This window comes from Puma concolor, chromosome D1 (genome assembly GCF_028749965.1).
Source record: "Puma concolor isolate L17-30 chromosome D1, mPumCon1.1.hap2, whole genome shotgun sequence".
Classification (NCBI taxonomy): Eukaryota; Metazoa; Chordata; class Mammalia; order Carnivora; family Felidae; genus Puma; species Puma concolor.
The window spans coordinates 5,318,064-5,342,190 of record NC_141676.1 but is presented as its reverse complement, the minus strand read 5'-3'; the positions used below and the strand labels follow the sequence as shown (position 1 = coordinate 5,342,190).

The window sequence follows — 24,127 nt, the reverse complement described above, 5'->3', positions numbered from 1 at the left end:
AACCAGGTTGGTGCCTAAAGAGTTGGAGAATTGTGAGGTTTTTTAATGTTTATTTTTTTGAGAGTGAGCGAGCGAGCGAGCGCGAGAAAGAAACAGAACATGAGTGGGGAGGGGCAGAGAGAGAGGGAGATACAGAATCTGAAGCAGGCTCCTGGCTTTGAGCTGTCAGCACAGAGCCCAACACGGGGCTCGAACTCAAGCCATGAGATCACCACCTGAGTCAAAGTCAGACACTTAACTGACTGAGCCACCCACGCGCCCCGGAGAATTGTTTAATGTGAGGAAAAATACACACATTTGGTGTCAGAAATGTTGTGAATATAGAGACACTGTTTTTATTGCAGATGGTTATAAAAGAGAGCTCTTAGGAGACACATGTGGAAGCATTGAAAGGTGAAGGGGTTTAATGCTTACAGACCATTCTCAAAGAATGTCTATATAGATGTGTGTGTGTGTGTGTGTGTGTGTGTGTGTGTGTGTGTGTAAATGTGAATGATAAAATCAATGTGGCAAAGATTGGTAAATCAGGGTAAAAGTGTATCATCCTTGCAGCATTCCATAGATTTGAGGTGTTTTCAAAATGGGAATTTTTTTAAATAACACAATGTAACATGGCAAAAGGACAATATACGCCTCCTGATAGAAGAAACGGTACCACTTATGAAACAATCTTGCCAAAAAAAAAAAAAAAAAAAAAAGGTCGAGCCTGCATCTTATGAAACTTCTAGATCCAACTCCCAGTACGATCCCCTGGGGACAGAGAAACATGTTATATGACACCACAGGGCTGCAATCAGCAAAATCCAGGCTATGGTGATCCCTACAGGTCAGACAGCCAACCTTTTTTTCAACAAACAAGTGGCAAAGGCAAAAGGAGATGGAAAGGAACTCTAGAGTAAAAGGAATCTAAAACATTAACCAATCACAGTGTACTATTTAGATACTAATTCAAACTATGTTTTCAATTTTTAAAAATGTTTACTTCTTTTGAGAGAGAGAGCGAGGGAGGGGCAGAGAGAAAGGGAGACAGAGAATTCCAAGCAGGCTCCACACTGTCCGTGCAGGGATCGAACTCACAAACCGTGAGACCATAACCTGAGTTGAAGTCAAGTGTTGGACACCAGAAAAAAGGAAAAAAGGAGTCGGACACCTAAGCAACTGAGCTATCCAGGCGCCCCTCAAACTAATGTTTTTAGAAGGACATTCTTGGGGCGCCTGGCTGGCTCTGTCGGTGGAGCATGTGACTCTCAGTCTCAAGGTTGTGAGTTTGAGCCCCACACTGGCTGTAGAGATTACTTAAAAATAAAACCTTAAAAAAAAAAAAGAAAAGGAAATTCTTTTTTTTTTTTTAAGTTTATTTATTTATTTAGAGAGAGAGTGCGCACACGAGCGGGGGAGGAACGGATAGAGAGGGAGAGAGAGAATTCAAAGCAGGATCCGTGCTGTCAGCACAGAGCCCAGTGCGGGGCCCGAACCCACAAACTGTGAGATCATGACCTGAAAAGGAAATTCTTTATGAAGTATCTGGAACTTTGAATGTTGGCCAGATATTTGATGTGAATTGTTCCTTTTTTTGGGGGGGGGTAAAAATTATATTACAATTATATTAACGGAAAACTCCTCACCTCAGCCTTTAGATTATTCTTGCCTATTGTGGATGAAATGATGCACTATCTGGGATTTGCTTCAAAGGTGAGGGATATGGGGGCTCCTGGGTGGCTCAGTCGGTTAAGCGTCCAACTTTGGCTCAGGTCACGAACTCACGGTTCGTGGGTTCTAGCCCCTTGTCGGGCTCTGTGCTGACAGCTCAGAGCCTGGAGCCTGTTTCGGATTCTGTGTCTCCCGCTCTCTCTGCCCCTCCCCCACTCATGCTGTCTCTCTCTCTCTCTCTCTCTCTCTCTCCCTTTCTCTCTCTCTCTCAAAAATAAATGGATATTTAAAAAATTTTAAAGGTGAGGGATATGGATGGGAATGTAGATGAAGCCGAATCAGCCCTGAGCTGAAGCTGGGGGTGGGGGTGGGGGTGGGGGGTGAGGGGTGGAGACTGCCTAATTTTATATTCAAAATTCTGCACAATCAAGAGCTTTGGAGAAGCAATCCTCTCTGTAAGCAGTGACTCTGTGGAGGCAGTTCACATCCGTGCACGGCTCTGCAGCCCAATTCACCCCCCAGGGCGTGAGGCTGGGAGGTACGGGGCGACAGCAATAGGCCTGGCAGAGGACCCACAAAGGGCTCTGTCTGATGACAAAGACACTGGTGTCAAGATGAGTTTGAGGGGCGCCTGGGTGGCTCAGTTGGTTAAGCGGCCGACTTCGCTCAGGTCATGATCTCACCGTCTATGAGTTCAAGCCCCGCGTCGGGCTCTGTGCTGACCGCTCAGAGCCTGGAGCCTGTTTCAGATTCTGTGTCTCCCTCTCTCTCTGACCCTCCCCCGTTCATGCTCTGTCTCTCTCTGTCTCAAAAATAAATAAATGTTAAAAAAAAATTTTTTTTTTAAAGATGAGTTTGAAGACTTTGGGCACAATCGTTTCGCCAAATGTGACGAGCCGACAGTGCATGGAAGCCGACGTGTCCGTGAGCTAAAACTGCCGTTACCCTTGTTGATGATGCTGAAGGCGCCCCCAGGTGCAGGTTTCCGCACAGCAGAGGACACGGGCTGCTCTTAGGAGGACTCAAGACCCAGAACTCGACCCCAGGAGGCGCAGAGGCCAGGCGGGATGCTTGGAGTTCCAGCCAGGCCCAGCTGAGGTGGGAGGGAACACTTACCTCCGTATATTTGGAAATCTGTGGGCGGTGTTTATTTGCTGCGCAGTCTGGGTCTCTTCCCCTGGGGGTGCTAAAAGCCACGGCCGCCAAAGGACATGAACGGGAGGCGGGTCAGGAGTGGGCAGCTTGGGGTGGGGCTGGGGGCAGGGCAGGGCAGGCCCAGTGGCTGAGCAATTGCTGCTGACTCATTGGGATCAGAGGTGGCCTGGCCGTGGAAGGGCCTGGGCAAAGCCACCAACTGGCTGGAGGGACTCGGATGAGCACCCTCCCTCCGCACCTTGGTTTCTACACTTACGCAGTTATGTCCAGTGTCAGACACACCCAGGCACGAATCCTGACTTTGCCACTCGCTGGCTCTGGTGTGGCTTAGTGGCAGGAAGATTCCACTTTCCCTCTGTGAAATGGAAACAATAAGGGGACCAACGTTATGGGTTGTCCTCAGAGGGGGGTGAGGCACGTGCGGAAGTTGGTACCTGGGGTTAGATGCTCCAGGAGCACGCAGCACATCAAAGCCGCGGGTGCCACTGATGCTGTTCCTTGATGAAGGTCCTTCCAGCTCAAAAGAGATTGAACACATAAACCTTCCATGTAAAAAGACACCATATAGGGGCGCCTGGGTGGCGCAGTCGGTTAAGCGTCCGACTTCGGCCAGGTCACGATCTCGCGGTCCGTGAGTTCGAGCCCCGCGTCGGGCTCTGGGCTGATGGCTCAGAGCCTGGAGCCTGTTTCCGATTCTGTGTCTCCCTCTCTCTCTCTGCCCCTTCCCTGTTCATGCTCTGTCTCTCTCTGTCCCAAAAATAAATAAACGTTGAAAAAAAAAATTTAAAAAAAGACACCATATAATTAACACACAAGAAACAGAGGAATAAAGGAGTAACTTGATGGTGGAAAGCCTGCCAAATATACCCCAAGGGAGTCCACATCAACAATGATAGGGGATGTGACGAAAATGGTACTTTATTTCTGTGGCCTTCCCCTCAAAAGCCTATAGACCCTATCTAGTCATGAGGAAATGGACGTATCCTAATTGAGAGACATTCTACAAAATACTGACCAGTCCTCCTCAAAGCTGCCAGGGTCATTTAAACACACACACACATACACACACACACACACACACACACACACACAAAGTCTTAGAAACTGTCACAGTCAAGAGGAGCCCAACCAAGAAGGCACGGGGACTAAATGTAATGTGGCATCCTGGATGGATCCTGGGACAGAAGGACATGGCTTAGGGGCACCTACGTGGCTCAGTTGGTTAAGCGTCCGACTTCAGCTCAGGTCATGATCTCACAGTTTGTGGGTTCGAGCCCCGCGTTGGGCTCTGTGCTGAATATCTCAGAGCCTGGAGCCTGCTTCCGATTCTGTGTCTCCCTCTCTCTCTGCCCCTCTCCCGCTCACAGTCTGTCACTCTCTTTAAAAAAAATTTTTTTTAATGTTTATTTATTTTTGAGAGAGACAGACACAGAATGCGAGTGGGTTGGGACAGAGAAAGAGGGAGACACAGAATCCGAAGCAGGCTCCAGGCTCCGAGCTGTCAGCACCAGAGCCCGACGCGGGGCTCGAACTCACGAGCTGCAAGATCATGACCTGAGCTGAAGTCGGTCGCTCAACCGACTGAGCCATCCAGGCACCCCATGTCACTCTCTTTTAAAACTAAACATTTTTGGGGCGCCTGGGTGGCGCAGTCGGTTAAGCGTCCGACTTCAGCCAGGTCACGATCTCGCAGTCCGTGAGTTCGAGCCCCGCGTCGGGCTCTGGGCTGATGGCTCAGAGCCTGGAGCCTGTTTCCGATTCTGTGTCTCCCTCTCTCTCTGCCCCTCCCCTGTTCGTGCTCTGTCTCTCTCTGTCCCAAAAATAAATAAACGTTGAAAAAAAAATTTAATAAAAAAAAAACTAAACATTTTTGCGGGGGGCGCCTGGGTGGCTCAGTCGGTTAAGCGTCAGGCTCAGGTCATGATCTCACAGTTCTTAAGTTAGAGCCCCACGTCAGGCTCTGTGCTGACAGCTTGGAGCCTGCTTCAGATTCTGTGTCTCCCTCTCTCTCTGCCCCTCCCTCACCTGAGCTCTGTCGCTCAAAAATAAATAAACGTTAAAATAATTTTTTTTTAGGGGTGCCTGGGTGGCTCAGTCGGTTAAGCGTCCGACTTCAACTCAGGTCACGATCTTGCGGTCCGTGAGTTCGAGCTCCGCATCGGGCTCTGGGCTGATGGCTCAGAGCCTGGAACCTGCTTCTGATTCTGTGTCTCCCTCTGTCTCTGCCCCTCCCCCGTTCATGCTCTGTCTCTCTGTCTCAAAAATAGATAAACGTTAAAAAAATTAAAAAAAAATAATAATTTCTTTTAAAGAAAAGAAACTAAGGAAATCTGAAAAAGTTTGCACTCTAGTTAATAATAATGTGTAAATATTGGTTAATTAATTGTGACAATTGTACCATGTTAATTAACACTAAGATGTTAATAGAGAAACCTGGGTGTGGAGTCCATGAGAACTCTCTGTTCGACCTTCACAAATTCTCTGTAAGCCTAAAACTGTTTTATGTTAACAAGTATCAAAAGATAACAAAGATGAGACAGCATGGGAGAAAACATGTAAATGTCCAAAACGAGGAGATTTGTAGCCAGGATACATAGGAACTCATATACACGGGCAAAGGAAGGAAATGGAGAAATTCACACAGAGGAAAGAAACAGGTCAGTACTCACGTGAGGATGCCTTATATAACCAGAGGAATACAGATTAAAACAATGAATCACCATCTTCTCACCTGATGAGAAACGGGCTGTCCAGTATCAATGAGAGCACAGGGGAAGAGTCAGTGTCTGCCAGAGTATGAACTGGTATAATCTCTGGAGATAATTTGGCTATAATTTAAAAAAAAAAAAATACATGCGCCTGGTGTACCTGTTGCAGCATTATTAGCAAAACCCAAAATTAGAAACAGCCTTGGTCCGTCGATAGCCTATGATGCTCCCATAAAATAAAATACTCTGCAACAGAGCAAAAGCGTGAGCTTGACCTTTTGCACATATAATGCGATATTCACAGGAAACACTGCATAGCGTTCATCGTTCATCTTGTGCTAGCCCCTGCCTCAATGTCATTTTCACAATTCTATGTGTCAATTACTCTTGTTATTCCCATGTTACAGATGAGGAAATGGAGTCACAGGGAGATTAAGCAACTTTCCCAAGGTTGCACAAGTAGTGAAGAGCAGAGTGGGGATTTGAACCCAGGCAAGCTGCCTCTAAACAGTAAAATTAACAGCAAAAATATGTATGTATACACAGAAATCTGTGTGCATGTATGCATATGCAAATACCTAAATAAACACCTGATAAATATGCTGTCCTTTAGGGGGCGTCCCACAGGACCAGCCAAGAGGGTCCCTGAGGCTTCACGCAGGATAGAAATCAAACGTAAGCTGAGAAGAAGTGAGTTTACTGAGGATATAAAGAGAGTGCAGATAGAAGCATAGTGTCTGGGACCCTCGGAAAGGAAATAAGAGTCTCATCTTCGTTTGGGGCCTGGGGGTTTTACTGAGGACAGTGGTCTGGTGCACGAGTCTTCTCAGGCATCCAAGAACACAGACAGGTGTTTAGGTGTCCTTCATAGGTCACTTAGGTCCTGGAGCTAGGGGGTCTCTGGGAGTCAGTGGTCTTGGAAAATGTTAATGATCACCCCGCCCACTTACTCCTTAGATGTTATCTGTTGTGCTGGAAGAATCCAAAGAAATCATTAAACCCTTGACCTCTACAAGGAAGAGGTATGTTATCTATTCTCTAAAGCATGTGTGAGGAGGGAAGGTAGGTCCTAGCAAGAACAGAAGCAGGAAAAGGAGGGGGAAAAAAAGCAGGTTTTCATGGGGTCCCTTTAGTTTCCCTATCCCAGGTGCACTGGGTTTCAAAGTGCAATGAATTTCCTGCCTTTAGCCAAGGTCAAAAATGTAAGAAAAACCTTCTCGAAGACCACAAAATTTAAATGTAAATGTATAGTGTCCAGTGCTAGGTTGGCACTGTCAGGGATTTTGCTGCTATTAAGCAGAATTGTGGCAAAGGGACCTGAGTCCAGTTATTACAGAGTTCGAAGGTTCTGGTTTTTCATACCAATTTTTGTGTTCCAAATCTTAAAGTACCGCCGTTTGTTTGATGCTTGGTACAGTGATATAGCTTCTGTGATTTAAAAAAAAAATTGGGGCGCCTGGGTGGCTCAGTCGGTTAGGTGTCCGACTTCGGCTCAGGTCATGATCTTGCGGTTTGTGAGTTCGAGCCCCACGTCAGGCTCTGTGCTGACAGCTCGGAGCCTGGAGCCTGCTTGGGATTCTGTGTCTCCCTCTCTCTCTTCCCCTCCCCTGCTTCCTTGCTTTCTCTCTCTCTCTTGAAAATAAATAAACATTAAAAATAATAAATAAATAAATACATATATACATACATAAATACATAAAATTAATGAATGTATTTCTTAAAGATTATCATGACTGAAAATAAAAAGCAAAAAGGACCAAAGGCCATGAGGTCATCTGGGGCCTTTGGTGGCTCTAGTTTTTTTATTTTTTTAATTATTTTATTTTATTTTATTATTATTTTTTTGAGAGAGAGAGAGACAGAGAGAAGGCTCAAGTGAGCAAGGACAGAGAGAGGGAGAGACAGAGAATCCCATTAGGAGCAGAAGGAGAGAGAGAGGGAGAGAGAGAGAAGCGGGGCTCACCTGAAGCAGGGCTCGAGTTTACCGGAAGCAGGGCGGTGGCTTTGGTTTTTTAAGCCAAATGATTAAGAACCCAAAAGATTCTTCACCCATTCGGCCTAGAAGTGGCCAACTCCCTCTCTGTCCCCGCAGACAGTCCCCACTGCACACCTGGGTACAATCAGAAAGGGACTAGGGAGGAGGGGATCAAAGGCAACAAACCTAAGCCCCCCCTTACCGTGTACTGTGCCCACGCTGTGCTAACCCCCTCTGTGAGGCGTCAGAGACGGTGACAAGAGCCCCTGTCTTCCTAAAGGGAACAGTGGGTCCAACAGGCACAATATTGGCCGCTGCATTAGGTGTGGGGCTTACTGATTAAGTGGGGGCAGGTGGCACAGCACTGAAAGAATTCACCTAAGGCAGAACAAAAGGGACAGGAGTTTATGGAACACCCTGCAGTGAGCCGCGAGCGGGACAGCAAAGGAGAGATTGCACAGGCGGTGGTGCGGGGCCAGAGTGAGGGAGTGTGGCGTGTATTTGGTACCTGTGACCGGTTGTAAATAGCCCACTGGTCTGTTAGGGCCCCTGGCTCCATGAGCCTGTTCGCAGGCAGCTCGGCGGTCACTCTCGGCCCTTTTGCCTTTGCTCAAGTTTCCACTGCTCAAGCCTGTTGCCTAAAAGGGCCTCTACGGCAGGGTTTGGTGGAAGCTTTAAAGGCGAGAGAGAAGACGCACAGGAGGGAACTCTGAGGCCAGCCGCGGGGGCAGTGAGGGGTGGGCAGAAACGGCATGCAGGATTAGGAGGGGTCGCGGTGAGTCCCGAAGACTGCAGATGAGTTTGGCAGGAGTGGAAAACACCGTCCAGGCAGCCCACAGAGTCCCTGAAGGGTGTGAGTGCTCGTTACCCTGGGGGGCTGTGTCAGACAAGGGCAAGGGTAGACTGGTTTCAACAGGATGCTTCCCGGGGTGAGGAATCCAAGGCCAGATGGGCCACCATTGAGAAGGGAAACCAGACGTCAACCCCAAGAGGCGGTGCCACCAGGCAGATGCAAAGGGCAGGCGTGAGTCTGTGCACGAGGTGCAAGCACAGAGGCCACGAACTGAGAAGGTTGGTGATGTGGACTGGATTGTGCCCTCTCCAAATTCGTGTGGCGAAGCCTTAAGCCCCCAGTATGCCTGTACTTGGAGACTGGGCCGTTGGGGAAGTAATTAAGGTTAGATGAAGTCGTAAGAGGGGCCCTAATCAGATAGGACTGGTTTCCTTATAAGAAGAGAAAAAGGGGCGCCCGGCTGGTTCAGTCAGTTAAGCGTCAGCCTCTTGATTTCAGCTCAGGTCATGTTCTCACCGTTTGTGAGTTTGAGCCCTGAGTAGGGCTCTGCACTGACAGTGCTGAGCCTGTTTGGGTTCCTCTGTCTCCCCCTCTCTCTGCCTCTTCTCTTTCTCTCTCTCTCTCTCTCTCTCTCTCTGTCTCAGACAAAGACAGAGAAGAAGGAGGAGAAAAGACACTAGAGAGCACTCTCTTTTCCCATGGGGACCCAGAGGAAAAAGACCGTATGGGGAAAAGCATTAGGTGGCCCTCTACAAGCCAGGACGAGAGGTGTCACTGGAAACAGACTTTGCCAGCACCTTGATCTTGGACTTCCGGCCTCCGTAAGTGTGCAGAAACAATCGCTGCTGCGTAAGCCACTCAGGCTCTGGTATTTTGTTACGGCAGCCCCAGCAGACTGAGCCAGCCGGGTTGGAAAGAGGGCGTCAAGGTGAGTCAAGGAGAGAAGCAGCAGCTACATGCTTTGCTGGGCTTCGTGCGAGACCTAAACGCGGACTCTTTTCCCAAAATTATTGTGAATTTCAAGACCGTAACAGCAGAGGATTAAACCGTGCACAGGCTGTATACATCCATGAAGACAGCTCAGAAGACAGGTTAGGATGGAGACCTGGAACTAATACAGGGGTCAGGGGTCTGTCTGTCCCGCAGGCCGGCGTCCTCCCACGGCCTAGTGCGCGAAGATGGCCGACTCAGACAGCAAGCAGAAGAACGCAATCAGAATTTAAATAACGTTGCCCAGAAAGTGCAGTTAGTACATGGGGCGCCTGGGTGGCTCAGCTGGTTGAGCATCTGACTTCAGCTCAGGTCATGACCTCACAGCTTAGGAGTTCGAGCCCCACGTCAGGTTCTGTGCTGACAGCTCAGAGCCTGGAGCCAGCTTTGGATTCTGTGTCTCCAGTTCTCTCTCTGCCCCTCCCCCACTCATGCTCTCTCAAAAATAAACATAAAAAAAATTAAAAAAAAAAAAAAAAAAAAGAATGTGCAGTTAGCACAGGCAGAGATTAATTCTGCAAGGAGAGTGAGGGTGAGAAATGAGCGAGCAGGAGGCAGGGGGCACCTTTTGGGCAACGTCAACATCCCTTCACCCCTCCCCTCAACAGCGGGCCCTCCGAGCCAGGTGTGGACCACGAGACAGCACAACCGGCCACACAGGGTTGGGGCAAGGCTGATCACCTGATCCACACCAGCCAATCAGAGTTCTCTCCAGAGAAGGTAGCACAGGTTGGGATTCTAGATGATGTTAACTGGGGGGCTTTGGGTGGCCCTTCTCCCCCATGAAGGGGCTGCAGAGAAGGAAGAAGGGAGCAGGGCCGCAGAGCGAAGCCACTGGGGTTCGTGATGGCCTCTCTGTCCCTGCTCCTTGTCCTTTATGGACATCTGGCTGCATTGCCGGGGCGTCTTGAGACGCTGGATCTTTCTGAGACACCCCCCCCCCCTTCTGCTTCAGCTGGCCTGAGTGGGTTTCTGTTACTTGGGGGCGGTGGGGGGGGGGAGGTTGGAAAAGGCTTTCCAGAGAAGGGGGCGTGAGCTGGGTTTCCAAGGATGAGCAGGAAATAGGAAGTAGGTGACATGGTGTGAGAGTGGGGTTCCTGGTGGGTGCTCTGTGGAGAGCTTCCTTCACACTCCTTCAGGTTTGCTATTTTTACACAGAGAGTTCTCAGTTCCCGAGTGAGAGGCAATAAGAGGAAGTGGGAGAAGAAAGTGTATTTATTAAAAGACTGGATTTGGATCACAGGGTTTCTCTTCATTTCAGAGGGAGAACACTTCCTTTCCGATACTGAAGAAGCGTCTCTTCATTTGATTTTCTCCTGTCTGTCCTTTTAGTCATCGTCATCTGTTCATTCATCAGCTCATTCCTCCTCCTATTTTCCCTTCTGCTACCTGCTAGTGTTTGCTTTTGGTCACACTTTTTTTCAATGTTTATTTATTTTTGAGAGAGGGATAGAGAGAAGAGAGAGAGAGAGAGAGCTCTAGCGAGGGAGGGGCAAAGAGAGAGGGAGACAGAGAATCCAAAGCAGGCTCTGGCTGTCGGCGCCAAGCCCGACTCTGGACCCAAACCCCATAAACCATGAGATCATGACCTGAGCTGAAGTCAGACACTCAACCGACTGGGCACCACCAAGTGCCCCATCCTTGGTCACATTTCTGTCTTCCTTGTGTGTGTGTGTGTGTGTGTGTGTGTGTGTATAAATATATATATATATATATATATATATATATATATATATATATATTAGTGGAAAATCATTTGATTTATTCTCTTACCAGGTAAAAGCAAAAACCACAGTAAAGTACAAATTGTAGGAGCGTCAAATACATGAATTCCTTCATCAGATCTCATTTATAATTTGTCAGAAACCATTCTTTCTTTAAAAATAACTCCTTTTTTCCAGATTTATGGAGATACGATCGACATAGAACATTGTGTACATTTAAGGTATACAATGCACTGATTTAATATACTTAAGTATTGAAAAATGATCCATAGCGCTAATACGTCTATCGCATCACATGATTACTCTTTCTTTTTTGGAGTGAGAACATTTAAGATTTTTCTCTCATGGCAAATTTCCAAGTGTATAATACAGTATTATTGACTGTAATCACCATGCTGTACATTAGGTCCCCAGAAGTTATTCATCCATAACTGGAAATTTATACCCTTTGACCAACATCTATCTCCCCACTCCTCATTCCCCCGCCCTGGTAAGCACCACTCTACTCTCTGCATCTCTGAGTCTGGCTAATTTTTTTTTTTACAAGCTTATTTAAATATTTGCTTATTTGTCTGTTTGTTTATTTGTGAGGGGGACAGAGAGAGAAGGAGAGAGAGGATCCCAAGCAGGCTCCATGCTGTCAGCACAGAGCCCCACACGGGGCTCAATCCCATGAATCGTGGGATCATGACTTGAGCCAAAATCAAGAGTCAGAGGCTTAACCGACTGAGCCACTCAGGCACCCAGTCTGGCTATTTTAATTCCATGCATAAGTGAGATCATATGGCATTTGTCTTTCTCTGACATATCACTTAGCGTAGTGTCCTCAAGGTTCATCCGTGTTGTCACAAATGGCAAAATTTCCTTCTTCCTCATGGCTGAATAATATTCTGTTGTACCTGTCTTCTACATCTTCTTTATCCATTGGTCAACTGACAGATACTTAGGTTGTTGCCATGTCTCTGACCTGGTGGAACAGTTATGAAAGGCATTGCAGGAGAGGGTTTTGAAGGATGAAGAGGAGTTTTATATGGAGAGAAACAGGTAAAAGGCATTCCAGGCCAAAGGAATTGCATTGAGCAAAAACCTGGAGGCAAGAAAGATTTGGTGCATGTGGGGAATAGTTACTAAGGCATTATGACTGAAGTTTAAAATGTATGGCCCGAGGGACAGGGAGGGCTAGACAAAAAACTGAAGGTACAAGTGAGAAAATACTACAAAAATATCTGACCTGATTTCTGGCTTCCCAAGACATTAAGAGAAAATATTTTGCCACCTCCCAGGCTAGAAAAAGAAAAAGCAGTCTTAAGAATTACCCAGAAGAAGAATCTTCACTCATTCATTTCTCCCCCTTGGAAGCCTCCAGGCCAACTCTATCCCAGGCTCCATCGGTGGGGGGGGGGGGGGGGGGGGGTGGCATGATTTCTGAGCTAGTCACCTTGCCCAAGTGCAGGCTCCACCTTTGTCCTGCTGGGTCTTAAGGGGTGGATAGGACAGGTTAGAGCCAAGGGAGGAGTCACAGTGTAGACAGTAGGCATTGTGATGTAGCAGGAGGTGGGCGGTGCCAGCCCCCCTGAACCCTAGGTCCCCTAGACTCCTTCCTGGGCTCATGCCCTTTGTCTTACCAGGACTGTTCTGGCTCTGTGTTAGCTGCTTGCCCAGCACCCTGCCGGTGACACCTGCCACCACCTCTAAATGCTTTCTTGACTGCCTCGCATCCTGCTCTTGCCTACGAGGCCCTGACGCCCCTCTCTGGGCATTCTGGGGGAAGATAGCCTCAGCTATGGCTCAGGGTCTGGGGAGGGTTTGGGAGGTGCATTCCTGTGATTCTTCTGTCCTGTTTTAACAGGGTCTGTTGGTGATGGTGCCACACATTTTTTGGTCTCACCCCCAAACATGCTGAGCCAAGGGAACCCCAGGCCTGATGAAGTAGGGAAAGGACTTGGGGGCCAAGGTCACTTAAGACTTTCCTAAAGCCTCAGGTTCTCCTCCTGAAGGCAGCATCCCACAACCCGTCATGCCAACTGTGTTGTCATGTCACAGTAAATAGGATTCTTTACCACGCTACGTTGAGGTGCAGTTTACTAGTTGACAAAATATTTGTGCACGATCAAATATTAACTCTGCTTTGCTTTTCTTCATTTGAGGGCAATAATTTCCCCCAGGTATCAGGTGTTGTAGGCCCTTTCAAACTGCGTTGGAGGCACTGGGCTCTTTGAAGAGCTTCCCACAGAAGTCCCCCCAACCCCTCGGCCCTCTGGGAGCCTCATGCTCTGAACCTCACAGTGTCCCCTGTCACAATCCCACCCTTGGTGACAAACCTCCTGTGAAATCAACATTCTCATTAGGTGTAAGGGACTTGTCTCCCAGTCTGGCCCAGGCACATAGCAGGTGCTTAAGAAATGTGCCTTGACTGTCTTCTCATGACACTTCCTCCTCCAGCAGGGCCTGGAGATGGAGGGAGCTTGGACCTGCAGGATCGGCCTGACCTCGTGCCCCACACTTCTTGGGGGCTGCCCCCTCATCTCATGGCTCCTCACAGCAAGCCTGTGAGATGGCAAAGATGAGGAGTGCCCATTGTATAGGTGGGAAAAGTGAGGTTCTTAGGTAGGGTCCCCAGTGGCAAGAAACCAACTGCAAACGGCAGAGGGAGACCCAGCCGCCGGTTGCCTCAGCAGCTGGACCACTGGTAAAGACAGAGACTCAGAGTCTGGGGCCGTCCATGATCAAGGGAAAGGTGAGGCACCCGGAAGAGTGCAAGCCGGGGGTCAAGGGCAGGAGAAGGCAAGGGGAAGCCCAGGTCCAGGGAAGGAGGCCCCAGGACTGGATGGGCCAGTAGGCTGGAGCCTTGGAGCTGAAGCCAGGTGCTAGTGCTGGGTGGCAGAAAATTCCAGCCACTTACCCCTCTCATCCCAGCAAAAAGATTCCTTGCAATGTGCATTTAAGCCTTTGAGCTGAAGTCCACATTACTGGAGCCCACGAGGCCCGACGTGGCCCCTCTCGACCTCCACAGCCCCATCTTGCTCCTTTCCCCTCCCCAGTTGAATTTCTTTCCCTCAACACATATTTACTGGGCACATTCCAGGTGCTGAACATGCAAGGTTGATCAGATCAGACCCCCTCCCTGCTTTCATGGAGCTTACAGCCCAGCAAACTGAGCTTCCTTCTTTTCAGCCCAGTTTCCTCTGTTCGGCATGCCTTCTCCCACCCGCTTTGCCTAGCCAATGCCTGGTCATCTTTCAGGTCTTAGCGTAAAGGTCACCTCCTCCAGGAAGCCCTCTGGGAACCCCTTCCCCCTCAGATTGGGTGAGCCACACTCCTTTACATTCCCACCATGCTCTGTACTCCCTTATCACATTGTCTTGTACCTTCTTGGTTACAAGTTAGCCTCCTCTGTCAGACTGTGAACTTCAAGAGGGTAGGGTCTGTCTCATTCATGGGCCCTCAGACCAGCCTTCATCTGAAAATGTAGGCACTTAAAATGGCAGCAGGGGAATGGGGCAAAAGAGCCTTGAAATCAGCACCATGGGCCACAAAAATGATAAGAAGAGCCATCACTTACAAGAGCCACACTCCAGATTGTAACTTGTCTAAGGAGGCAGTTATGGTTGTTTGGCAGTTTGAGGAAACTGAGGCATAGAAAAGGTCAAGAAACCCAACCCACGGTCACATAGTGACTCTGGTGCTCTGAACCGTACGTGCTGCCTCTGAAGGTTGTGGAGAAGGTTAGCAGATGGAAGATTCTTAGTGTGACGTAGGCACATGCTAAAAGGGGGCTGAAGTGGTTGTTCCCCAAGGAGAAGGGACCCTTGGGACGGAAGTTGGGGCTTTGAGGTCCAGGAGAGTCAGCCTTTTTTTTTTTTTTTAATTAAAAAAAAAATTTTTTTTTTAATGTTTATTTATTTTTGAGACAGAGAGAGACAGAGCCTGAACGGGGGAGGGTCAGAGAGAGGGAGACACAGAATCCGAAACAGGCTCCAGGCTCTGAGCTGTCAGCACAGAGCCCGACGCGGGGCTCGAACTCACGGACCGCGAGATCATGACCCGAGCCGAAGTCGGCCGCCCAAGCGACTGAGTCACCCAGGCGCCCCGAGTCAGCCTTTCTTTTGGGAAGTGGCAGCAAGAATCTACTTGTTATTCTTGAGTTCTGGGCCTCAGGGGATGAGATCTATGTCTCCCAGGTGACAGGCTCCAGAGTCTGGCAGGAAAGGGCGTGTGGGTGGCTTGAGCCAGAGTAGGTCAGGGTAATCAAGTCACTGGGTGGGGTAGGGAGAGACCCAAGGCTGGCTGCCGGGGAGAGAGGCCCAGCCAGGCAAAGTATAGGGTCTCGGGACGGAAAGAGGCCCTTACGGATCACCTGTAACAAACCCCATCCAGTGCTGAGGTCTCTTATCTACGTTCTCCTTTGGTGGGAGCTTGGTGCCTCTTGGGGATGCTTTCGCTTTGGGAGACTCTGACCGTGAGCAAGTTCTTGTTTCTGCTGAGCTGACATCTGCTTCCCAAAGCTTCTTCTGACAGGTGGTGTTCAAGGTGCAGTTGGATCACACCTCCCTCTTTTCCCTACAGCCCTTCCGGAGCTGAGGGAGCCATCCAGACCTTTCTGGTTTTCAGCCAAGATTCCTACCTCTCTCCTCTTTGCCCCAACCCTGCCATTCAAGGCCTTCAGGCCTTGGGTTCATCCCCTTCACTCCCCCTGGGCTCCTGGCCCACAACCTCCCTCCCTGGGCCGAGGCCCCATCAGCCATTTAGCTGGACGCTGAGCACACCAGATGGTCCTGCCTTGGACCCTCAAGTATGAGGTCCTCCCGACCCTTCTCTTCCCTGCGTGGTTCCAGGCCCATGTCAAGTGTGGCCTTGGCTGAGAAGCTTTCTCTGGGCCTTTCCGCCCCCAGACTCCCGTGGCACTCTGCTCGGTGCTCTGGCACAGGTTGGGGTTCGTGCCATCTGTATTAGGGGCTGCTATAACAAATGACCACAAGCTTGGCAGCTTAAAACAACAGAAGTCTATCCTCTCACAGTTCTGGAGGCCAGAAGTCTGAAATCGGCGTGTTGTTAGGGCTGGTTCGGTTCCCTCTGGAGGCTTGAGGGAGACTCTCTTCCAAGCCTCTCTCCCTGCTTCTGGTCGTGACCAGCAACCCTTTTTTCGCTTGGGCTTTCTACATCCACCCTCTGCCTCGTCTTCACACGGCCTTCTCTCTGTGTCTCTGTGTCTGTGGTCTTCCCTTAAGAGGCCCCCAGCCATCGGATTTAGGGCTCACTCTGTATCCAAGGCAATCTCACCTTGAGATCCTAAATTATCTCAGCAAAGACCTGATTCCTAAAAAAGGTTACATTCACAGGTGCTGGGGGTTAGGACTCGGACAGATCTTTGGGGGGCAGTGGGGGGGGGGGTTGCACAGTTCATGCAGCTACACTATCCCACCAGCCTAGGAGCATTCAGGGATCAGGAACAGTGTCGCCTTCGCCTCTGCATCCCCATAGACAGTGCTTGTTGGGAGAACATTATTGATGAACTCAGTGACTGGGAATCCAAACAGTGTGCCCAGAGCAGATACCTGGGAGGTTGGGGGGCTGAGTGGATGGAATGGGGGGCCACAGACACCACGGGCTAGCTTCCCTACCTCCCCAGCACCAGCTTCTCTGGAGATGGCTAGAGAGGGGCCCCCTGCCAGCCTGCCTTCTGCCTGGGCACCGAGGCCGGGCTGTGAGCGAGGCATGTCCCTGGCACCTGGGACCTGGTGGGAACCTGGAGCCTTGTGGGTGAGACCCAGGCTGGAGAATAAAGGCTGAGGGGAAGGAAAGGGGTGGGTGCTGGGCTGGTCACACAGCTGTTTTCATCCAAATGGAGGCAGCAACAAGGTTTGTCATGGGCGTCTGAGGACACAGATGGGCCTAAGCTTCCTGTCTTGCCCTCCACGGGCATCTGGGAACACCTCCTACAGTGGTGTTTCCTGGCAGCTGGGAATGCCTAAAACAGGGGCAGGAGTAATGCAAGGACAGTCCCAGCCGGTGAACGTGGGCCTCAAGAGGGAGGTGGGAAGAGTCACAGCAAACTTGGGCCTCCAAGCCACAGAGGCAGACGGACAGACCGATACCCAGCAGGGGAGAGTGGCCGGCAGACAGGTCTCTGTGGGCACGTCCTGGGTGGCTGGAAAGGGCCCCCCACCGCACCTTACATCCAGAGCTACACTTCCACTTGAATTTCCTCTGCCCTAACGTCAGTGGCAGCTCCCTCAACCAAGAGGCTCTGAACTACGCATGAATGAGGCAGCCTGGGTGTCCTGTGGGTGCAGAGACTCATCGTCCCCTGAGCGGAGTGTTACAACAGTGGAGCTGGGGAGAACGAGTCCCTGCCCCCAAACACACATCTCCAGGCCCTCCCCAACCTGGGTCCCAGCCCCTTGGCCTCATGCTCTCTGCACTCAACTGGGGAATTCTCCAAGGAGCTGTGCTGGAGACACATCCTTACCCTGACGAGGATGAGGGAGGCATGCAGGATCAGGCAGGGTGGGTGCCCTCGGGTACGATGGGATCCCCAACTAGGAACAAAGGGAAGTTAGGGGGCTTCTTGGAGAGAGACAGCGTCCAGGATCTGGGGCCTGGTACGGGGGCTCTACATGGACCGTGATTTCAGCTTTACTGGACCTGGGTTCTCTGTCAGCAAAAAGAGTTAATTATAGCATCAACCTGGTGGGATTAAATGAGATCGTGAAAATATAAAGAGGGTTTGAAACAGGCCTGACAGATCCCAGCTGTTGTGGCTTTCACTACTGGAATCCCTTCGCGTTTGGATCTTTATAAAGTTCCTCCCTGTACGTGAGCGGAAAAAAACTGTGCAAGGACGGGGAGGAGGGGGGCTGGAGAAAGCAGGGGAGGCCTGGCTGGATTTCACTGGGAAGCTGAGGAGCTCATGGCTGGAGAGAAACATCATCTGCACCAAGAGGCAGGGTGAGGGCAGGCGGTGCGAGAGCCCCAAACAGAGCACTCAGCAGAGTCTGGAGCCAGGTAGAGAGAGATTTGGGGAGCAGCAGGCATGGGTAAGAGAAGACGGGAGGAAAGGATTTTTGCTGGGCATTATGCACTTCTTTGGCATTTTCTAGAGAAGCTTTTGGAAAAATGTAAATAACTTTTCAGCCATTTCAGATGCTAGACTAGTGTTTCTTTAAACATGGAAGACAGAGTCTCTAAGTGGCACATATTGTCAAAAAGGGGCATCACAGAATCTCCCCGAGGCAAGCTTGTTCTGGAACTACACTCTATTTTATGAGCCTCATGGATGGCGTAGAAGGAATGACAGCACCTTCTCTTCTTAACTGGTTGTTGTGCCCCCAAGATAGACCCTAAATCTGTCCACTCCTCTTCCTGACAAAAGTCGGTTCCGGCTCAGCCAGTTAAGCATCCGACTTTGGCTCGGGTCATGATCTCACAGAGCAGGAGTTTGAGCCCCCTTCGGATCCTCTGTCTCCCTCTCTCTCTCTGCCCCTCCCCTCTCTCTCAAAAATAAATAAACATTTAAAAAATAAACAAAAACTCGGTTCCAAGCTCTCACCTTCTCTGCTTGAATCCTGCAATAGCTTCCAAACTCTTGCCCTCTATCCCTGTTCCCCAGAGTAGCCAGAGAAGAAGTCACGAGAACTGACATTACATCATGGTGGTCCCTACTCCTTCTGAGGGGACTTTTATCGCCATTGCCTAAACCTGCCAGGCCCTCTGCACAAGGCTCCCCGCTGCCCCAGGGCCTTGACACTCACTGTTTCCTTTGCCTGGACTGCCCCAGAGTCCTATCGTTGTAGGTCTAGTTCAAATGTCACCTCCTCAGAAGCCTTCCTTGACCACCTAGCCACTCTCTGTCACGTCACCCTGCTTACTGGTCAAGTTATCAAAGTCCGTTAAGTATCTTGTTACCTTGCTTGTTCACCTCTTATCTTCCTCACTAGAGTATAAGCCCCGGGGGCAGCGCCCTGTCTGCCTCCTTTCAGGAGACCCGTTGGCTGGCCCTACCTTTCCTGGGTCCAGGAAAGCGGCAGATAGAGGAGAAGACAGGGAGTCCCTGGCCAGGGCATAAGCCACACTTGCTGTGCTGAGCGACATGATCCCAGAATATGGCGGAATACTAGAGCCACCAGAAGCTTGGGAACTGATTCACCCTCAAGCCAGCCCTCTTCCCAGACGTCTCTGCAGAAGGCAGTGCACCCCCACCCCCCCATTCCCCATGCCTGCTTCTGGCCTTCCTGAAGCTGGTTACTCAAGACCCGCCTGGGTGCATTAGCTTCCTTTTGCCACACAAAATAAAAAATTACTGCACAATCGAGGCTTAAATTTATTCTCCTGCAGTCTCGAGGTCAGGAATCTGAAATGGGTCTTACAGGGCTAGAATCAAGATCTCAGCAGGATTAGTTCCTTCTGGAAGCTTGAGAGGAGAATCCATTTCCTTGCTTTTCTCCTGTTTCTAGAAGCTGTCCTCATTCCTTGGCTCATGGCCCGGCATCACTTGGCCTTTTGTCGCTTACCTATTCTCTGACTCCGGCCCTCCTGCCTCGCTCCTATAAAGGCCCCTGCGATCACGCTGGGCTCACGGTGATAATCCAGGATACTCTCATCGCAAGACCCTTAACTTAATCACACACGCAACTTCCCTTTTACAACGGGAGGTAATATTCACGGTTTGGGGGATGAGAATATGGTCATCTTCAGAGGGCCATTATTCAGCTACAACCTGGGCACCCCCAAAATAGACCTCAGTGAACTGAACCTCAGACTATGCTTCCCAGAGCCCCAGGATGGAGAGGAAGCTCTGGCTTCAATGGGAACAGATCCCTTTGATTTGTTTCATAAAGAAAGGGTTCTGGGCATAAAGTTTGAAAATCACTAACATGGCTGTGAGGGCCTGATCTTCCCCTGCTGTTCAGCACCCTGCCCCCCCGCCCCGCCCCCGCCGGCAGCTCTGCCCCTCCTCTGCTGCTGCTTACTCTGCACATCTCCACATCCCCCACCATCCTGGCTCCAAGCTACCGTCTGTGGCGACACCCTGCCCAGACCCAGGGGCCACTGGGGCCGAGGGGTTAAGAAGCCTTGGTGCCTGCCCAATGCTGAGCGGGTCCCCCTAGCTCTAAGCACTTGGGGCCCCTAACGGTGTCCCCAGCTCGCCTTCGCACCTCAGACCAGCACTGTAGTCCGCCAAGGCAATGATGAGGTTGAGGTGGGAGATGCCACGGAAGGAGCAGAGTGTGGCCAAGAGGGCACCAGGGGTGGGTAGCCTGGGAAAGGGGTGGGGGAGGCACCGGGCACCCTACAGGGCCTGGGCTTCGGAGGTGGGGGTGGAGACAGAGTGCCACAACCCCCATCCACCGTTAACTCATGGCATGACTCCTCTCCTGCGCTCTGCCTGTTTCCCCCATCAGCCTTAGAGTGTGACAGAGTGAATGAGAAAGTGGGAGGCACGAAACCAGCCAGCCAGTTTGGGGATTCTGGCAGGGAACCCAGCACGTCTCTACATTGTCCAGGCCCTGGCTGGCCACTCCTTGCCCTGCATCTTGAGACTTGTCACCTCCGAGGGCCCGACTCTTTCATTTTTGGACGGGCTCAGCCCTGATGCCCCTGGGCATGAGCTCTGAGGTCAGGCAGATGTAAACGTGAATTCCCGTTATGTGCAAGTGGCTTCCCTTCTCTGAGCTCAGTGCCTTCATCCGTAAGACACGGGGATGAGCCTCACGAGGCTGGAGGGGCAGTAAAGGGGCGCATGAGTGGCATACAGCAAGCCCTCAGCCAATGGGAGCGGCCGCTGTTACCTGACCCCATATTTTCTTGAAGTAATCATACCGAACTGGGATTCAAGCAAAGTATTTTCTTGGCTGTTACACCATGTAATCCTCACAACAGTTGGTGATATCGGAACAGATGATCCCAGTTTATGGAAGGGAATGGGATAACTGAGGCCAAGCACAGAGAACTTTCCAGAACTCACAGGTAGAACTGGGAGTTTCTTCTGGGGTGTTCCTGGCTTCTGGGGGTGGGGTGAGAGGGAGTCCGAACAGCTGTGGGACTCTTGGGAATGGCCGAATGGGAGCGAATGTGACACCCAGGACATCCACAGTGGAGACCCACGATTCCAGAGCCAGGGCCTTCAGAGTGTGGACTGTGGGGTTGAGGGGGCACCAAAGCTCCAGACCTCTGTGCCTTGCAGCGTCTGTAGGGGAGGCTGAAAGTGGGCTCAACTTCGGCAGGAGATGTGCCTGAGCCCAGACCCAGGTAAGGCCTTGGCCTTGACCACGGCTTACAGTTAGTTCCAACTGTATCAGAACCTCCAACTGCTCTCAGTTCCCTGGTTAGCTTGCTGTTGGGACTCCAAATACCATTGCACACCTCCTCTCCTCAACACCCACTCTGGGATCCAAGCCCCTCCCCCCCCCACTTTCCACTAACCCTTCATTCTCTCATTCGTTCATTTACTATTCACATAGCAAACATTGATTGAGTACCTACTGTATGCCAGGCACCACCCCAGCTAGGTTACAAGGAAGAAGATAGGCAACATTGTCAAAGTGTAGAGTTGAAGCAGAGACTCCGGGGCCAGGCTCCCTGGGTTCAAACCCCAGCTTTGCTGCTTTTCAGCTGTGTGACCATGAGGAAGTTACATGTAACCTCATAACCTCTCTGAGCCCCAGTTGCCTCAACTGTAAAATAGGCCTAAAAGTAGTGTCTCCCCATGGGGTTGGGGTGGGGACTCAATGCCTTAATACAATGTTAGAAGAGCACTTGGCAAGTAGTAACTGTGCCGTGTGTTTGCGACTGTTAGTCTAGTGGGGGAGGCAGAAAATTAACTGTAAACAAATACATGAAATAATTGCCGATCACGGCTGGTGTTTTGAAGGAAATGAGTGTGGGTGGAGGACTCTCTGTGGGGTAGTCAGAAGGGCCTCTCTGTAGAGGTGACTGCTTGAGGGTGATGTTGAGGGGATAGAGGGAGCACGAGCAGGGAAAGAGCTTTCCAGGCAGAGGAACCAGCAAGCGAGAATCCCTGAGGTGGAAAATGGTTTGGCAGGTGTCAGGAACACCAGAAGGCCTGAGAGGCGGGAGATCGGTGGGTGAGGAGGAGGACGATAGGACAGGTCGGAGAGACCAGCAGGGCCTTACGGACCACAGAAAGGAGTCTGGCTTTTATTCCAGTGTGGTGGGCAGGCACAGGAGGTGCTTTTGTTTTTGTATACAGAAGTGGATCATGCATGCAGAAATGCATGCAAACTGCGAGTGTCCCATGCTGGGAATTTTCACAAAATGAACACACCCAGGAGCCAACACCAAGATCAAAACCAGAACATGAGGGGCGCCTGGGTGGCACAGCTGGTTAAGCGTCTGACTCTTGACCTCGGCTTAGGTCATGATCTCAACAGTTTGTGAGTTCCAGCCCCAAATCGGGCTCTGTACCGATGGTGTAGAGCCTGCTTGGGATTTTTGTCTTTCCTTCTCTCTGCCCCTCCTCCCGCTTGTGCTGTCTCTCTCTCTCTCTCTTAAAATAAATAAATACGTAAACTTGAAAACAACAACAACAACAACAACAACAACAACAACAAAACAGAACATGAGGAGCCTCCCAGAATCCCCTTAGGCCCTCCCAGCCACCACCCTCATGGTAACCGCCATCCTGACTGCCAACATCAGAGAGTAGTTTTGCCTGGTTTTCTTAAATATATAAATGGAATAAGTAAATGGAATTATACAGCATGTGTTCTTTTGTGTCTGGCTTATTTCACTTGACACTATAAGCACCATTCACCACCACCTGCGGGTGAAATTCATCCACCTTGTTGCAGGTGGTGGTAGTTTTTCTCTCCCTTTGCTACATGTCTGCCATGTGACTATACCCACGATGCATTCACACACCTGTTGACAGGCACTTGTGGTTCCTGACGTTGGTGCACTGTGCATACACTTTGCTGCCCGAGGAAGGGTTTAGCATGAAATTTACAAGACTTCTTACCAAGTTCAGGGCACTTCCTGCATCAGCCTGGAGGGCTGACACCAGAACCAGACCAGCCTCAACTTCAGCTTTCTGCGGCTCCCATAGAAGCCCAGAAATGGGCTTGATGATGTATCTAACTCACCACACCCGCCCAAACGGGAACCCTGTCATTCCTCAGGCTTGGGTGATCTCACATGGAAAATGGGCTCAATCATTCCAAAGCTGCAGCTGAATGTGAAGATGAAGTTAAATGAGAAATGGCAGTGAAAGCCCACGGCCCAGTGCCTGGTACCTACCTCCAAGGTCATAAGTAATGCCCTGCCTCTGTTTTCTTCCAGACCCAGAAAACAAGCAAAAACCAAGGGCGCCTCCTGTGGATATAAGTGAAACTGCACCCCTGGCTTCCCAGGGTCAGGCCTTGCAGGCCAAGGAAGCCCACTCCCCCATAAGGCCGGCATAGACCCAGCTCCTACTGAGAGGAGTGCCCACAGGTTGCTCTCAGCCCTGAAGTCCCAGAGGGTAGATGATCCAGGAACCACTGCTGCCTTTACACACTTGCTACCTGCTGTGGAAATGGTGTTCAGAGTGAATGGTCAAGAAAGAATTCTTGAGATGTCTTCGGTGCAAAAAGGTGGTTTTATTAAAGCATGGGGACGGGACCTGTGGGCACACAGAGCTGCACTGGGGTTGTGAGGAGCGACTGATTATATACTTTCAAGTTGGGAGGGGGTTAGGGTTAGCAGAAGTCTCTAAGGAATTTGAAAGCAAGGTTTCCAGGACCTTGAGGGGCTAGCTGTTGTTAGGGAAAGGTCATTTATTGCTGTCTAATAAAACCTTGGTCATGAGACCCTTCAGATGTACATCAGTGGGCCATATGCTTGGAGGATGATTGCTAACATATATCTTGGGGGGCAGAGATAAAGGAAGTTTCCAAAGGAATTTTTTTTAATGTTTATTTATTTTGAGAGAGAGAGAGAGCACGTGAGCATGCACGCAGGGGAGGGGCAGAAAAAGAATCCCAAGCAGGCCCCGAGCTGTCAACCCAGAGCCTGGCACAGGGCTTGATACCACAGACTGTGAGATCATGACCTGAGCCGAAATCAAGAGTTGGAGGCTTAACTGACTGAGCCACCAGGTGCCCTTCCAAAGGAATTTTTATAAGTAGACTTACAG

The 24,127-nt window shown here is 50.3% G+C and overlaps 2 long non-coding RNA genes across 2 annotated transcripts; both read right to left on the bottom strand.

Moving 5' to 3' along the window:
- Positions 1–6,189: 6,189 nt before the first annotated feature.
- LOC147576352 (uncharacterized) lies at positions 6,190–7,706 on the bottom strand. The gene is made up of 2 exons (XR_015241410.1): positions 7,477–7,706; positions 6,190–6,485 (listed from the first exon to the last, which is right to left on the bottom strand). It is a non-coding gene; the product is annotated as an uncharacterized LOC147576352 (long non-coding RNA).
- A 3,999-nt stretch (positions 7,707–11,705) lies between these two features.
- On the bottom strand, positions 11,706–12,513 carry LOC147576351 (uncharacterized). Its single transcript, XR_015241409.1, has 2 exons — positions 12,312–12,513; positions 11,706–11,962 (listed from the first exon to the last, which is right to left on the bottom strand). It is a non-coding gene; the product is annotated as an uncharacterized LOC147576351 (long non-coding RNA).
- Positions 12,514–24,127: the final 11,614 nt, after the last annotated feature.